At 37.0% G+C, this 17,731-nt stretch overlaps 1 pseudogene; it reads left to right on the top strand.

Moving 5' to 3' along the window:
* Positions 1 to 8,155: 8,155 nt before the first annotated feature.
* Positions 8,156 to 15,809, top strand: LOC115664150 (SPX domain-containing membrane protein At4g22990-like; annotated as a pseudogene).
* The last annotated feature ends 1,922 nt before the right edge of the window (positions 15,810 to 17,731 follow it).

Raw genomic sequence — 17,731 nt, 5'->3', positions numbered from 1 at the left:
CCTATTGAACAGAATGTCAAGCTTACAACGCTTGAATATGATACGAGTTTATCATCGTCTAATGAGGATCCATTGCTTAAAGACCCATCAGGATATCAGCGACTTGTGGGAAAATTAATATATCTCACCATGACTAGACCTGATATATGTTATGTAGTGCAGATACTCAGCCAATTCATGCATAGTCCGAAGCAGTCCCATATGACAGCAGCATTGAAGGTTGTAAAGTATTTGAAGGGATGCCCAGGACTTGGAATTCTCTTATCTCGTGATTGCGACATGAAGATGACAGCTTATTGTGATACGGATTACGCTACTTGCCCGATGACCAGAAGATCTATCACAGGCTTTTGCATTAAATTGGGAAGATCCTTGATTTCATGGAAGACAAAGAAGCAATCAACCGTCTCATTGTCATCAGCCGAATCTGAATATCGAGCTATGGCAAAAACTGTTTGCGAAATAGTTTGGATACGGGGTTTGCTTTCGGACCTTGGGGTACAAATTGATGGAGCAAGCAAACTATTTTGTGACAATGATGCTACACTTAAACTAGCAGCAAATCCAATCTTTCATGAAAGGACGAAACATATAGAAGTTGATTGCCACTTCACTCGTGAAAAAATTCAAGAAGGAACTATCATAACTCGAGGAATTGGAACTGCGGAACAACCTGCAGATATTTTCACTAAGCCGTTATGCCAAAGACAACATGCATATCTGTTGAGCAAGCTTGGCGTCTTCGACATATATAAGCCGCCGGCTTGAGGGGGAGTGTTGGAGAAAGGATTTGATTTGATCCTTTGACTCCACTAATTGATTCAGACAATCGGCACAATCGGCATTAAGGAATATTGATGGAATATTCAGAAGATTAAATAGGAAAATGACATCATGTTTATTTATTTCCTGATTGCTTATTGTACAATAAATACAGCCATGTACATGTACAAATACATATTGAGAAATACAAATTTTATATTCCTCCTCTTCAATTTCTGTCAGGAACATCTCATGGAGATTAGGGCTTATCCAACACTTGATGCGAAATTGCTTAGAGGTTAAGTCCATCTTTGCTGGCAGAATCTTTTTGAGCTTCCTTGATTTCGTGCTTCAATGTAGCCAGATGATATATGTATGGAAAGCACTATGTTTCTTCTTTCCTATGAATCAAGTTTCATCCAATTTGGAGTCTTCTAGAGAAATTTATGGAAAAAATATTAAGAGCTGGCTGGGAAAGCCGAGAATGAGTCTTTAAGTATTTCCCGTGCTTTGTTGAGACCTATGCATTGTATATTTTTTCTAGAGTCATTTGAGTCAAGAGTCAATGTCAGGATTTATGATTTGTCTAGGGGTTGTTTGTCCTCATGGGAATAAAATGTTAGTGTTACGGGATTTGCCCACGCTTGGAAGGTTAGTGTCCCGCAGATGTGAGAAGTTGATGTTTGATAAAGTTGCAGTAAAAGTAAAAATCTGCATTTGAAGAACTTACAAAATGCAGATATCTGAATCTCCATATTTTCAAGGAATGAGGAGACGCAGTCTAAACAATTTTTAAGGATGAGAATGAACTACAAAGATCCATAGTTTGATGATGTTTCAGAATGCATGAGATAATTAAGAAATCATCAAAGCACGTGCATTAAGAGATAACATGATATATGTTAGAAAACATTATCAACTATCCATATAACTCTTCCTGTCTAACTCTCCCTGTCGTGATGCTAATATTTTTGGAGCATATTTTATAAACAACAAACATTGGCTCAGATATTATCACATCAAATCTCTCCCCCTTTTTGTCATCAGCATAAAAATAATAATAAGAATAGTGGATAATATGCAAAAGTTAGTTTCATTAATTCAACAGTTTGGGGGTACAACCAACTGCAGCAAATAAGAAAACAGGAGCACAAAAGATAACATCATTTAGGAGGTGCGAGTGCGTTTTCTCTACTTGGATGAGGTAGGAGGTTTGGATTATAACACTCTGGATTTAGGATGGACTGCTCAAGTTTCACTAAGTATCAAGAAATATTGAAAATGGTAGTTTTGATTTCTCAAACATCAGCTTGGAGTTGCGCGAGAGCGGCAGCAGGAGTAGCAAATGTTTCCACCGGTGATGGTGATCTCTTGGGTCAATGGGGTCAAATGGATTGTCTCTACACTAGTGCCTTGGCTTTCTTCTTCCTTTCCTTTTCAGCCTATTCTGGCAATCTTTCCTTAAGAATAACCTTTGCTCGTTCATCATCTCCTTGGCCTATATGGATCAGTTCATCCTTATGATTTACCCATCCATCAGGAGTCATTCTCAGCTTCATCTTTTCAAGTGTTTTCTTCCCAATCTCGATGTTCAGCAGGCTCTAAGTGGTGACATCAGTAAAGTCGAATCCTTGTGCCGAAAGATGCAAGCGATCAATACACTGGAAGGAAGTTTGCCAACCTTCTTTCTTGTTGTTCAACACGTGGATAAAAATCATGTGCAAGAGGGAGAAGTCTTTGAATTTGGTGAGAATGGCCCAAATGACTCTTTCCTCATAACGTGATACGTCATTTGTCGAAGATGATTTTGGACGAAGATGAGATGACTTCCGTTCCTCAATATACCGACTCACAATTTCAACACTGTACATGATATCCAGTTCCTTACATGTCAAGTATCTCAAGCTTCCAATCAAGCTTCTATAGTATGTTGGATCAATATCGACACCATCATCAAATTTCTAAAGCTCAGCTTCGCACTCCATTGGTGTATCGACAGGTGTACAATTTTTTATATTGAATTTTTCAAGGATATTTTCTGCATATCCTTTTTGGGAAATGAAAATCCCACCTATACTTTGCTTCACTTTTATGCCAAGGAAATAAATTCATGATGAGACCATTTTCAATCATCTTAAATTCCTTCGTCATGGATGCCTTAAAAGCATCAAGAATTGCTAAATTATTTCCTGTAAAAACAAGGTCATCGACATATGAGCAAGCCAATAGAACATCACATTTTTCTTGCTTCAAATAAGTGCATCCTCATATGGACATTGAGAGAAGCCATTTGCCTTGAAAGAAACATCAATTTTGGAATTCCATGCTCTTGGTACTTGTTTAAGCCCATATAGAGCTTTCTTCAACCTCAGCACTTTGTCTTTGTGACCTTTCACAATAAACTCTGTGGATTGTTCAACATAAATCTCCTTATCAAGAATGCCATTTAAAAATGTTGATTTGACATCCATTTGATAAATTTGCCAATAATTTTGAGTTGCAACAAAAATGATTAATCTATTCGTTTCCATGCGAATGATAGGCCAAAAACTTCATCATAGTCGATCCTGGCCTTTTGCTTGAATCCCTTCGCGACTAATCTAGCCCTATACCTTGTCACTTCACCTTTCTTGTTCTTTTTTGCCTTGTACACCCATTTGACACCGATCACTTTCTTCTCCTTCGGAAGATCAGTAAGCTCCCATGTTTGATTATTCTCGCTAGCTTCAATTTCTCCATTCATGGTCTTCCTCCATTTTTCTTCTTTGGCAGCATCATCGTAGACAAGCAGCTCACAATTTGCAAGAAAGCTACAAGGTGAAGCTCATTGGTGGCTTCATAAAGCTCAGACAGTCTCCTCGACCTTGGTATTATCGGTTCATCAACATTTTTTGAAGAAGTTTCATCAAGCCAAATATATTAAGATCCTGTCTATATTTAACCCAAAACCAAAGCCCCCGTTTCATAATTTATGAATGGCTCAGGCCATACTTTCACCACCATCTTCATGTTTCATCCAGAACCGACCTTCAAGCTCCCTCACTAACTCGATGAGCTGGTCCATGGAGTCACTCATTCTTCAAAGGCAACAATTGAAGGAAAAAAATTGCTAAAACGGGTTAAAAGTGTCAATTCAGGTCGGGTATGGGTTACTAAATTTGTCTTACATATACATGGGTCAATTTGGGTCGGATCATCTCCGACCCAACCCAAACCCATCCAACCCGCCCATTTAACTAGCGTACTTGTGACTTTGCATTATATTCTTTCATCACTATCCTTCTTATTGATAGCCAACTCATGTCTCATGATTTTATTAAGATTGCAAAACAGCAATATTTAGCTTCTTTTTTATTTATTTTGTATTCTCTTATCTCTTATACTTTGTTTGCAGAGAAAGATTGTTGCATTTGGCAAAAAGTTGAAGGAAAGTCGAATTGCGGAATGGCAAGGGTATGTCTAATACGTTAAATGTGGTTCCGTTGCCCTTTCTTTTGCTCGAGTCCTAGGGAGACTAATCGAGATAGGCATTGGTGGTGATTTGATCACGATCCCATGTTGAGATCTAAAGCAATGCAATTTGTTTCTAGATGGTGTTATATCACCTGTCTAACGTTTGTCATTGTTGCTCAGTGAACAGTTCCCTTCACCTCCTTGAGATGTCAAATGTTGAAAATTTTTCGAAACTGTCATTATCAGTTTTCTTGTTAATCTAAAATCACGTAAGATCATCATAATGCATTCGTGATCTTAACAGACCTTCAATTTTCTTTTACATCTGTAGATTTCAAAATGAATCTATTGGATCATTTACCAAGTAGTTTATATATTCCTGCATGATCACAACTTAAAATTATCTCATCAAACCGGCCATGTCATTACATAAGCTCACATTCATGTATAGCAGAAAAAGGGCAGTGGAAAAGTGTTGAAATAGTTTGTTATCATGAAAAGATGTGACTTTTGATTATAAAAAGATGTGACTCTTTATCATGAAAAAATGTTATTATTGACATGAAAAGTGGTGATAGTGGAGATAAGGTACCTATTCTAAGAGATGTGTTAATTGGTTGTCTATAAATAACACCAGATCATACATTGTTCAGCACAACTATTCAAAACAACTTCTACTTAGTAACACTCTTCTTCTCTTTTCATACACATAACTTTGATAACACATTTAAGGTGAAATTCCAATGGAGAAATTGAGTAATTGATGAACTCGTTTGTTGGGGAAATTTGATTGTTGCTGAAGATAGAGTAGTAGTTATAGATCTTTGATGCATTGGTGCGTGATGACGATCACTACCCTTTAGGTATTATTTGGCTCCACTATTGTTGCTGCCGTGATTATAATAAATATACCTCCAAGATATAAAATAGAGCCACAGAGAAACGAGTTCGACAATTATTCAATTTCTTTCTTGAAATTTCACCTCAAATGTGTTATGCAAAGAGAAGGAGAGTTACGAAGAAGAAGTTGTTATTTTGAATAATTATGATGAACAATGTATGATTCGATGCTATTTATAGACAACCAATCGACGCATCTCTTGAGAATAGGTACCTTATTCCCACCATCACCACCTTTCATGATGAACCATCGCCACTTTTCAAGTCAACAATCATTTTTTTTAATAACCAAGAGTCACCTCTTTTCATAACTAAGAGTCGCCTTTTTTCATGATAACAAACTATTTCACAATCCCTTACTCAATTTGTTATATATACTAATATACATAAGTTCATACGTACAAGAAGGTATCTATTAAGATTTGAACTTTTCAATAATATATGTTAGGATTCGGCGCACAATCACAAAGAAAACAAAGAGTAAAAGCGAGAAAGAGAATTTGAGACGCAAAGTTGTATCCTAGTTCACCCTTAAACTAGGGCTACGTCCAGTTGAGGATTCCATTTTAATTAGCACATCGCACCTCTCTGTTACATCTTTCAAAGAGAAAGAGGACATATATATATAGGCAATAATTTGATTCAAAATAGGAAACCTTTTTCTAGGAAACTTACTTCAATTAGGAAACCATTTAATTAAGAAACATGAAACTTTCTTTTTCGAGCTCAAACTATAAAAGCCCTCAAGTAGGACCCTCGTGCTGTCTTATCGCTAAGGAGTATGAACCACACCTCAACAATGTAAATAATTCCATTAACGAAATCAGTGGTAGATTAAATTTTGAACCATGATTCCATTTGTAAATCAAATGATCACACATATGAATTTATACACGTTCGGTTAGAAATTTCGTATGCCTTAGCACTTTTATAGCCTTGTGCTCCCTCCTATATTCATGAACATTTACAAAAGTTAATCCAACTTTTGCTAGAAACAGCACCACTTCTTATGTGCGTATATGTGAAGTTCCTAACTTATTAACTTACATTGCCTTGCTAAAACCTTGAACTTCATTAAGAGTGTTTTCTTACACCCATCCTCTTAACTTTCTGTGAGTGCTAACATTGTGTCCCAGTAATCGATCACCATAAATATATAATAGCCTGTTGTTACCCATTGAACTTTGATAATTTCATTAGAAATTATAAAGTTGTGTTTCTAGTATACTTGACTATTATCAATTGGTCTAAGACCCATTCCTTTGGTAGTATTGCTAATTAAACTTCTCGAGGTCCCTTAGTGAATGGTTCAGCCAAGTTATTATTTATCTGAACATAAATTACTGAAATAATTTTATTAGTAATTAATTGTCGAATATACTTATGTCACAAACTAATATGTCTAGATTTTCAATTGTATATTTATTGTATTCCCTAGACATAGTTGTCTCATAATCACAATGTATAGATATGGCTGCCATTGGTTGTGACCACAACTCTATATCCAATAGCAAATTCTATAATTCAGCCTTTTTACCAGCAGCCAATGGTGATATAAATTCAGATTCCATCGTTGATTGAGCTATACATGTTTGCTTCTTTGATGCTCAAGAGACAGCACCATTTGCCATCTCTTTTCATAACTAAGATTCACCTCTTTTCATGATAACAAACTATTTCAACAAAGGTCACACTAAGGCTGCGCATGACAACGATTATGTGTCCGGGAACAGATTCTGCTCAGAAATGATTCTTTTTTATTCTGTGCCCGGAATTGATTCTGAGCATTTTGAGGCGTTTGTTAACGGCCCAAAATTCCATCCCTAGAATAGAAAAAGAACAGAAATGCGTTTGGTAACGCCACAAAATTTCTTTTTATTAATAATATTTTTAAATATTTTAATATTTCTTTCTTTTTTTTCTTTTCTTTTTTTCTTTTCCTCCTTCTTGGCCATGGCCTGCTCGCCGGCCATGACCGGTAAAATATTAATAATATTTTTATTAAAAGTATTTTTTATTTTTTTTTGCCATGGCCTGGTCGCCAGCCATGACCGGTAAAATATTTTTTTTATTAAAATATTTTTATTTTTTTTGGCCATGGCCTGGTTGCCGGCCATGGCCGGTAAAATATTTTTTTATTAATAATATTTTTTATTAGAAATATACATTTTTATTTTTTTGGGCCATGGCTGATAAAATATTTTTTTATTAATAATATTTTTTATTAAAAATATATATTTTTATTTTTTTTGGCCATGACCTGGTCGCCGGCCATGTCTGGTAAAATATTTTTTTATTAAAAATATTTTTTTTTCTTTTTTTTGGCCATGGCCTGATCGCCGGCCATGGCCCGTAAAATATTTTTTTTATTAATAATATTTTTATTAAAAATATACATTTTTATTTTTTTTTGGCCATGGCAGGTAAAATATTTTTTTTATTAATAATATTTTTTATTAAAATATTTTATTAAAAATATATTTTTTTCTTTTTTTGCCATGGCCTGGTCACCGGCCATGGCAGGTAAAATATTTTTTTATTAATAATATTTTTTAGTAAAATATTTTTATTAAAAATATATTTTTTTATTTTTTTTTGCCATGGCCGGTAAAATATTTTTTATTTTAATAATATTTTTTATTAAAATATTTTATTCTCGTTAGATCCGGCGAGGGCGGTCCTCGGCCGGACATTAGAAGCTACATTAAAAACCAAGAAAAGGGAGAAGAAAAAAAAATTGATTTTCAAAATTGTTCCCAGAATCAAGAAGCTACTTTTTTTTTATTCTTGAAAACTGATTCTGGGAACAATTTTTGACAAAATTGTGCCCAGAATCAAAAAATTAAACAATCGCATTTCTGTTCCCAAACTGATTCTGGGAACAAAAGAACAGAATCAAACACTATTTGGCAAATTGTTATGCGCAGCCTAATTGTCTAAAGCATTGTTCTTTGTTTTACTTTTTGCTACTTTCACATATTTGTACATTGAGAAATTTTCTCTAAATTCGGTGTATTCTGATTCTTTTTATAGGTACTACATCGATTATAAGATGATGAAGAAAAAGGTGAGACAATATGCTCAACAAATTGAGCTTGGAATACAAGATCCGCGGCGTGTCCTGAAGGATTTTTCAAGGATGCTAGATAACCAGGTATCACATCCCTTGAAGTATATACTTGTTCATGAGAGTTGGTGTTATAGTAGCAAAGAAAATGTGAAATTCATGCTTCAAACACGGTCGCTGAATAGGATGCGATATTGGTTGGCTATTTTATTATTGTATGTCTCTGGAGTCATTTTTTATGCGACTCATTCAGCTTTGCTTTTTTGTGAACGGCTGGTAAATTTTGAACTAGTCACGAAGTGTTTTATGTAATTGATTTAGCAGGTTGACAAAACGACAATCCTGTGCCTGCTTGTCTTTTTCCTATTGAACAAAAAAAGCTGTATTTATTTTGAAGATGAAGAAAGTCATTTGTTTGTCTATGCTAGGGATAAAGTAGCTTTGTTTATTGAATATCAACAGGTTAACAGCCAGAGTGCTCAACCTGCAGTATATATGGGCATGTACTACACGAGTACTTGCGGCTTCTATGTCTCTCTCTCTTAGCTTGCAGGAGCATATGGCCGCTTCAAAGGAAGGTGCAATTAGTTTCTTAGGTCATGTTAGTGAGTGCTCAAAGGGTATTGTTAAGTATGCATAATAGGAAATGAGTTGCTATTCAAAGCTACTTTGAAAACTGGAAAATTCCTTGTTTTGTTACTTAGCAAGTGCACTAATTACACGGTTGCACAGGTAAAAAAATCCATTTTTTTAGTATCTCATGGGTTGTGGATGGACATGATGGCGTGCATTCTGTGCTTAAGAAGTAAGTGGTGATGCAGGTGGGGTGTCGTGTTTGTGTGAGAGCATGTGCGTGCAGGTAATTCTTTTATGGAAAAATCGACAATGCAATGTCTCATGCTTTTCTCCCTTTACTTGAGTCTACGAAACAGGTTTCAACTGCTTCATTCTTCGTATGATTCCAGATTGAAAAAATCGTCCTTTTCCTGTTGGAACAACAAGGCCTACTTGCGAGCAGGATAGCTAAGCTTGGCGAGCAGCAAGAAGCTCTTCAGGAGCAACCTGATATATCTCAAATATCTGAAGAAAGAGAAGCCTACAGAATTGTGGGAAGTGATCTTCTGAAGTTTCTTTATTTCATCGAAATAAATGCAATAGGTTTGCGTAAGATACTGAAGAAGTTTGATAAGCGTTTTGGTTGTCAATTCACCGACCACTATATCAAGACTCGTGCAAATCACCCTTACTCCCAGCTGCAGCAATTGCTCAAGAATTTGGTAATATGCTGAAATGGTTACATCTTCTTTTACTCTTGTCGCTTATCGAAATTCTTCTAGAGGATTGTGATTGTCAAATTAAATGTACTGCATTGCATGTCCTCTACTGCTAAATGGACAGTCTACGCGAAAACTTTGATTGTTTAAGATATTTCCATGAGTATAGCAGGGAATAGGGGCTGTAGTTGGTGCAATTTCGCGTAACCTAGGGGAACTTCAGGACCGCCAGGGAAGCGACCTATCAATAAATGACCAGCCACCTCTTCCTCTCCAGGTTTCCCTTAGATTTAGTTCTCTGTTCAACTTGCTCAAGTACATCATGTTGCCAGCTTAGTTCTTCCCTGCAGCCAAAAGTTGATTTCTCTCATGTAGGGATCCAGTCTTGGATTTTGTTTCATTATGCCACGTGTTTGCAGGATTCTGTCATTGACTCAATGAAAGCTGCTGTGGACAGATTAACACATTCAACTAATTTCCTTAACTTTCTGGCACAACATGCACTCATTTTGCAAGAAGAGCTACCTGCTCCTGTTGATGAACATGTTGAAGATCAAAGATATCATTTTATGTCACTTATGTTGAACTTGGCCAACACGTTCCTTTATATGGTCAATACATACATCATAGTCCCCACAGCAGATGACTATGCCCTGAGTCTTGGAGCTGCAGCAACAGTTTGTGGTATTGTGATTGGAGCAATGGCAATGGCACAGATATTCTCCTCGGTGTATTTCAGTGCTTGGTCAAATAAATCATACGTCAGGCCTCTTCTATTCAGCAGTATCGTTCTCTTTGTAGGCAATGTCATGTCCGCGTTGGCATATGATCTTGATTCCATAGTGATACTTCTTGTGGGTCGGCTTTCTTGTGGGCAAGTAAAAAGTCCTTTTCTTGTCTTTTCTCATGAGTCCATGGTGTGATATGAACAATAAATGCTTTTTTAGTTCATTTGACCAATGTAAACTGTCATTTATCAGGATTACTCAAGCTCATGACTCTATTTGTACTCCGTATTAAGGCAGAAGTCCTTGCATATAAAACCAAAGCCATAGGAAACAGAGGTCGAATTAGCTATATGGATTATCTTTTTATGTTTAAAGCAGTTGTCGTTGGTCTTCTAACGCATAGAGCAGAGGACATCTTTTGTGTTTCTGAAGGCAATAGAGAGTCTGCTCTCTTTGAATCTGCAGTTGTGCACTAAGAATGTCGATTTTCTTGAATTTAATTCTATTATCCATAGTAGCCCATTTTTCTGATTTCTTACGCAAGGAGGCTGCCGACTGTACATCAGCTGTGGAATTAGTTGGCTAGTTATTATGATTTGTTTTCAACTTTGTAACAGTGGTACACAAGGTTCCATTGATGATCCAGTTAGCTTTTAGCATCCAAATCAATGGATTATACTGAAAGTCGTTTCCTCCGATACCATGCCACACCGCATGCACAACTACGAGTTTTGAAAGTTAGGTGCAGAATATTTTCTGCATCTTAACAGATTAGTTGGGCTCCAGATTTCTGACCAGAACCAATTATCTTCAGATAGAATAGGACCAGTTGCCTATCTTATGCACTTCTGGTTGTTGTATTGGCCAAATCCAAATTTTTTATAAAACGCTGGATAAAAAGCAAGAAGTGAAAAACAAGTACGAGGAAAAAAAGACTTCATCATTTGACACCATTCTAACATAGAGCATCTAGAATACGTTGAGGTTCATTCAGTCCGCCGATGGTGGAGCGTGCTCTTTGTCCTCCTCTAATTTGGCCATAGCTTTTGTTCTCACTGCCTTCATTGCATTGAAATGATAGAAAAAGAGGCTACTGACTTGAAGAAACCCCAAAGTATCTAATAGCGGCAGGTTTTGCATCTGCTTTTGTATTTCATAATGAAGGACTTCACGCTAGTTCATCTGTGATGGGAAAGTAAAAGGATAACAAACTTGCATCTCTTCAATTTCAGGTTAGGTTCTGCTAGAGCTGTTAACCAGCGTTACATCAGTGACTGTGTGCCATTGAAGATCCGCATGCATGCCTCCGTGGGTTTTGTCAGCGCAAGTGCTCTTGGGATGGCCTGTGGTCCTGCTCTTGCTGGACTACTACAATACAATTTTAAGATGTACAAGTTGACATTTAATCAAGACACTTTGCCTGGATGGGTAATGGCTGTGGTTTGGCTTATATACTTAATATGGTTGTGGATCTCGTTTAAGGAATCTTCTCTTGAGGTGGAGGCAAATGAAACACCTCAGGAATCAAATGCTGGTATATGGTGTTTTCATATTTTTCTTTTATTCTGTATTTGCTGGTCATATCCTTGGCTAAGATGTCTTGTTGAAGCACTTGCATTTAATCTAATCCTTTTAGACTTGATAATGTTGATACAAGGACATCCTGTCAAGTAAATGGCATAGAAGTATCCGTTGCTCCTTTAGATCTTAATTTGTGAAAATCGGAGCAAACGTCTTTCTGTTTGGCAAGGATGGACATATGCCATTTCAGCATTTGAGATTCTTAGGTTATGGTAATGCTAGCACCTTATTCAATGGAAACCAAGAAGATCTAGATCAGCTGGGTGGTGGCTTTGTTGGCATCAAGGGAGCTAAGGTTGTGCTTAATTTCTTGTTTTATCAAGACAAATATTTGAGAGATAAACTCAAAGCTGTGACCTTATCTACAGGATCTCGGTAATTGACTGTGTGTGTGATATCAGGCAAAGTGCAAATATCTCTGTCACAAGCCTTTTTTATTTCATTTTACAAAACCCTTTCTTCTGTAGTCTGAACCCAACCCCCAAAAAGTTACATTTACTTGACATTTTGATTTTTCTAAGCGGGATTGCAGTAATGCATCTAGCCATATGGCTTTTGCCTGTCATTCTACTTCACTGCACAAGATGTCTGCCAGAGGACTAAATTGGAACAGGTTTCCTGGAGGACAATCACCATAGTCTAGATAATAATGTCGTGTTAGATGATGGGATATTATCTGTGACTGGGACGATTTATTGTGTTATTATCGTTGTGTGTGTTCTCTGTGAATCTTCTTTCAACCTAAAATAATTGCCAAGTCTGTAGCTCTTCCATTTCTCCCCGAGAGTGTTATAAGAATAAAAGATTAGTTCAGAATGCAGGGACTTGCTTATTGCAGAGCCAGAAGAGGGTAATGCGCTGGAGAATGGCATAAAAAAACCATTGCTTATCAGCTCAGGAAGAAAGGAGCAAGATGAAGATGGTGATGACGAATGTGAAGGACGCGACGAACTCCTGAAGAATCTCCCCGAGCAGCAACTTCACTTCAATCAGCGCATAGGTTATTGACACCTTCTGTTAAGGTTTGCCATTCCTTCCTACAGCTCTAGAAGTTTGACACATAAATTGTCTTTTGTATTCATCATAATGTGATGTTGAAAAGCTTAAATACATAAAGTGTGTACAAACCAGCTGTTAAGTATGTCCATTTTACTCAGGCAGCTAATGATATCATCTGATCACAGTGTGAGAATTTGCCATAGTCCTAGGATTTGAACATGAATATGGACATTCTCACTACATTGACCGAAAGGTTGCAGACTGAGCTTGGAGTTTTTGTCGTTCTCTATGGGAGGGGCTTATCCAGGGTGATCGTTAGAGTAATGCATCTTAGCAGACCCTCAAATGATAGGCTTCTGACTTTGGAGTACTCGGCCCCTTCTAGTTTTTGTGGATAGGTACTTCACTTGATCTTGAGTTGTCACATCTGAAGTACTAGGCCACCTTGAAAAAGAAAGTGGGAAGGCTTCCATTCATATTGTGATCATACCAAGAGCTTAAACTTGAGCTGCATCTTTGAATGTTCCATCAGACATGGATATCTTTAATTCCTACTTTCCCGCATCTTTATATGTCTTCACCAGCTGCTGGTGAAGGGAAGTCTCTTGATTCTCGATCCTTATTCTTCACCTAAAATGTTTTCAGGTTTTAGGTAATTTCTTCTGGAGCCAAAGCACTCTGTTCAGAATGTCCTTTAATCAACGATTTTTTTATCTAATAGGTACAGTTATTGATTTATTTCATGCTAAAGTATGCAATGGAGATACTACTTTCAGAATCCAGTGTCATTACCACATATTTCTTCAGTTGGTCCACAAGTGGTGTTGCCATATTCCTGGCGTGCCTTGGCCTGACGGTTCTCCCCGTAAACATTGTAGTCGGAAACTACATTTGTAACATGTTTGAAGACAGGTAAAAACGGAAAGTTTAGCCTCGCCTTTTACTCATCATATTTTACCGATTTTGGATATGCTCGTTGTAATCATTCTCTCTGACCAAAGAAAAAAAATTGTAATCGTTCTCGTTGATTTGACTGTAGGCAAATTTTATTGGCATCTGAAATTGTGGTTTGCATTGGCATATTCCTAAGCTTCCACATATTCATTCCGTACTCCGTTCCACAGTATGTTATTTCGGGACTATCATGTTCGTTTCGGCCGAAGTGCTTGAAGGTAAGATTTTGTTCAAGTTGATCGGTTTATAATTTCTTAGGCAGTGCTAATTATATTATAATGCTGCACTCTAAGAACTTACTTCCCTTTCGACCAAAAATATTTATTTCCTTCAAGAAAAGGGAAAGTGAAAATAGAGAGCTTACGGATTTTTCTAATTTGGACATGCACTGCGCCTACGGGTTTGCAAGTTCCAGGACGGGTAGGATATTGCCTTGGCCTGAAACCTACTCTATTGGCTTTTGGAACTATCCTAGAACTTGGAACTTGTCAGTTCCATGGGTTGCAGGGTACCTTATTCTACCCCGCATTTTTTAGGAAAGTGTCATTGGATAAAAAGTTGTCATTGAACATTCAACACAAAACATTTGAATTACTTGATAAAATGCATGTTGATGTCTAATAGTAATATATTCTTAAAAGGGTAATAACATCGGAAGTCTATCCTACTCTAGTGAGAGCATTAACATATATAGCCAAGTTCGTCACAAAGAGAGGGAGGGATAAATGGAGTTAGAGATTTGTTTTCTCTAGTGGGATTGGGGTTTGCCCGCATTTAAATGTCAAAATTTCATAAAGAAAAAGAGAAATTCATAAATAAATTAATAAATCTATATTTAATTGAGAAAGATTATCTAGGGTGGTACCATGTATAGGGTACCTGCACAAGCACAAGATAGAATGTAGGATGGTATGACCCCAAATCTTATAATCGACCCCGAACTCCCTAATTCCGAAATTTTGGAATTTAGAACCTATCTTGTGAGTTCGAATAGTCACCTTAGAAATTATTTGACCATATTGGTTCCACGTGGTATGCAGTCACCCCTCACCGCACCTCTAGTGTGAATGTCTCATCAAATAGCATGGCGTGTTGTATTTAAAGAACTATACAAGTGATAAGGGGAATATGTTGTTCCAGGTAGTAGAACCAAACCATTAGGGTACTGGTCACATTTATGTTGATTTTAATTAGATTTGTCAAAATGGGTCATAGACCCATTTCGTAACCTATATTTGATGGGCTGAGTTATTATATGAGTTAGCTATATTTAGTAAATGAGTTACAAATGAGTTTGGAATGGTAAAACCAAAAATAATATGGGTGGTAAATAAGTTCACAACTTATTTAGATCCAATCTACCTCTATGACTCTTTCTCGTCTTTACTCGATTTCGCGCTCACTCGCTCTGTACTCTCATCTCAGTTTGTTTATAAGTTTTTCAGGAAGGGTTTTAGCAATATAGGTCGAATCGGATATCTCTGAATCGAATATGGGTCATTGGATTTGTATTGCATAGAAATTGGTCAATTTGGATCAGATCATTTTTTACCCGACCCGATCCACCCGTTTGTATATTTCTCTGTTATTTGGCAACTTAGTGCTCCTTCACTTCACAATACTGGAGAAACTGTCCTTTACCTTTAGGTTCCTTATTTTTTAGGCATGCATTTGTCAATATTGACTTTTGCTTTTAATGCAGATATTTACACTCATAGGTACCTAACATGAATGGCAAACACGATATCCAAACTAAACTTGAGTCTGGTTGAGCATCACCTCCAAAGAGGCTTGCTCTTGATATCATGTATTAGATTCTGTAGCGTTTACCTCACACTCCTCATCGTTTCAGGTGTCAACTTGTCGCTACTATCTCGCGTCATGTCTTCTCGGCTTTCGAGAGGAATGTATAATGGCGGCTTGCTTTCGACAAAAGCTGGTACCATCGCTCATGTTGTAGTAGATAGCACCATTACTCTGGCTGGGAACTTGGGCGACATCTAACTCCTTAATGTCACTCTGCTTCCTTCGCTCATCATATGTATCTCATCCCTCATCGCCACACTCTGCACCTACAATTCTCTCTACTAGACTCCTCCATATATGTTTTTACGCTTTCTTCATTTTTTTCACCTATATTTCTCCTCATCTTTTTTCTCCTTCTATTTATTTTTTTGTTCTTTGACATTTAGAATTCTATAATTGAGAGTCTTATGGGCTTTCCTTCCGTATTAGATTGCAATAAGTCTTGAACCATCGATGTCAATAAGGTTTAGTGCAGAACTGGGGATTATATTATAAATAGTATTTGGTCTTTGGAATTGCTTCGTGTATGGAAATACTACTATATGCACCAAAAACTGACTAGGTTGTCGATATGGATAGAGACGTGACTAAAGCATATATATTATCAAGCACGTGACCCATTGTTGACGACCACAAGGATCAATATCCATATTGGCGCACGTCGGTGATTAATTAATGAGATTGGTAAACTATCAAGGCGCCAGGAGAAAGTTGAACGCATAAAGAGCATTAAGATGCAATTACAAGTTTGAAGTCACCGGAGAATAAAGTGATTGAAGTAGTGGAGCAACAAGCACACGTTTTTTAAAGGAACAACCGTTTGGAGACAAGATCATGGCATCGTGAGAATATGGGCACAAAACTTTCGGAGATGGAGGGACACGGATACAACCGCTGGAAAATTGCTCGGGAACAGTTATGACCAACCACTATAAAGCACACGTTTTTTAAAGGAACAACCATTTGGAGACAAGATCATGACATCGTGAGAATATGGGCACAAAACTTTCGGAGATGGAGGGACACGGATACAACCGCTGGAAAATCGCTCGGGAACTGTTATGACCAACCACTATAAATACAATCAATCATCTACTAGAGAAACCCCCCGCACAAACAAACAAAAAGACAATCTTTCAATTATTTTTACTTTCCTGCACCGTACTTTTTGTTTCCAGACTTGCTTCGTCAATTAAATTTTGGCGTGTTTCTTAGCTGGAGTTTTCAATTCCGCGTCATCGATTAAATTCCGGCATATATCTCTATCATGGGTGTTACGTCGTTGATTAAATTCCAACGTAGTATCTTCGTGTTCTCAAACTTTGTCATCGATTACATTTCAACACGATTTGTTTACGTTTGGTTCCGTTGTAGTAGCTGTATTTTCCAAACTTTGTCATTGATTGAATTCCAATACGATTTGTGTTTGCACAGTTTCTATTCAAAGTGAAGTCTTTGATTTTCTTATTCACTCGTGATATTTCCTATACGGAGTCACCACAAATGTATCTTCTTTATTTGCATGCATCAATGAGCTAGCTATCAACTCAATTCTCAATCGATTGAACTCCTAAAATCAGTTAAGAGAAATGACTAATTAATACCCACATTACTAAAGATTTTGACTTCTTACCTCTTGAATTCGGATTTTAGATTCATGACAAGTCTATAAAGCTTTGATTCGATTTCATTTTATTGCGTGCATATAATTCATTTGTCCGATGATTTTGGGTGTGAGAGAGAGCGCAATGGTGGCCGCATGGAGGGTTCTTTTCACTATAATATTGTAGCATCACAAGAAGTGAAAGATGTATTATGAAGTGATACATAAGCATAGACTCTCAAGCTAAATATCATTGCTTACAATGCCCTTTTAGTACGTGCAATTCTTGAATATCAAACGCACCTAAAAAACAACCGTGATCGAGTCAACTTCAGTGCAAGCTCTTGCTGAAACTCTCTCTTCCCATACCTATCTTTTATAATCTGTTGCCAGTTTTTCAATCCGGGAAAAATGTCGGAATTAGATTAAATCATTAGTTGCTAAAAAAGTTCTTCGATTTAGAAAAAGGACAAACTAATTGCAATTTAAGGAAGGATGAGCTTGCACTAGATTATGCACGTTTTTAGGATCGTGATTGACTCTCTCTACCTTAACCGGTTGGCTCACTACTTTCTTCCCTCAAAACAAAGACGGCATTAAATTG

Source organism: Syzygium oleosum, unplaced genomic scaffold, assembly GCF_021117445.2.
Source record: "Syzygium oleosum isolate NSW1041296 unplaced genomic scaffold, Sole_v2.1 Sole_v2.15, whole genome shotgun sequence".
Lineage (NCBI taxonomy): Eukaryota > Viridiplantae > Streptophyta > Magnoliopsida > Myrtales > Myrtaceae > Syzygium > Syzygium oleosum.
Note: the sequence above shows the minus strand (reverse complement) of the source record. Positions and strands in the feature narration are given on the sequence as shown.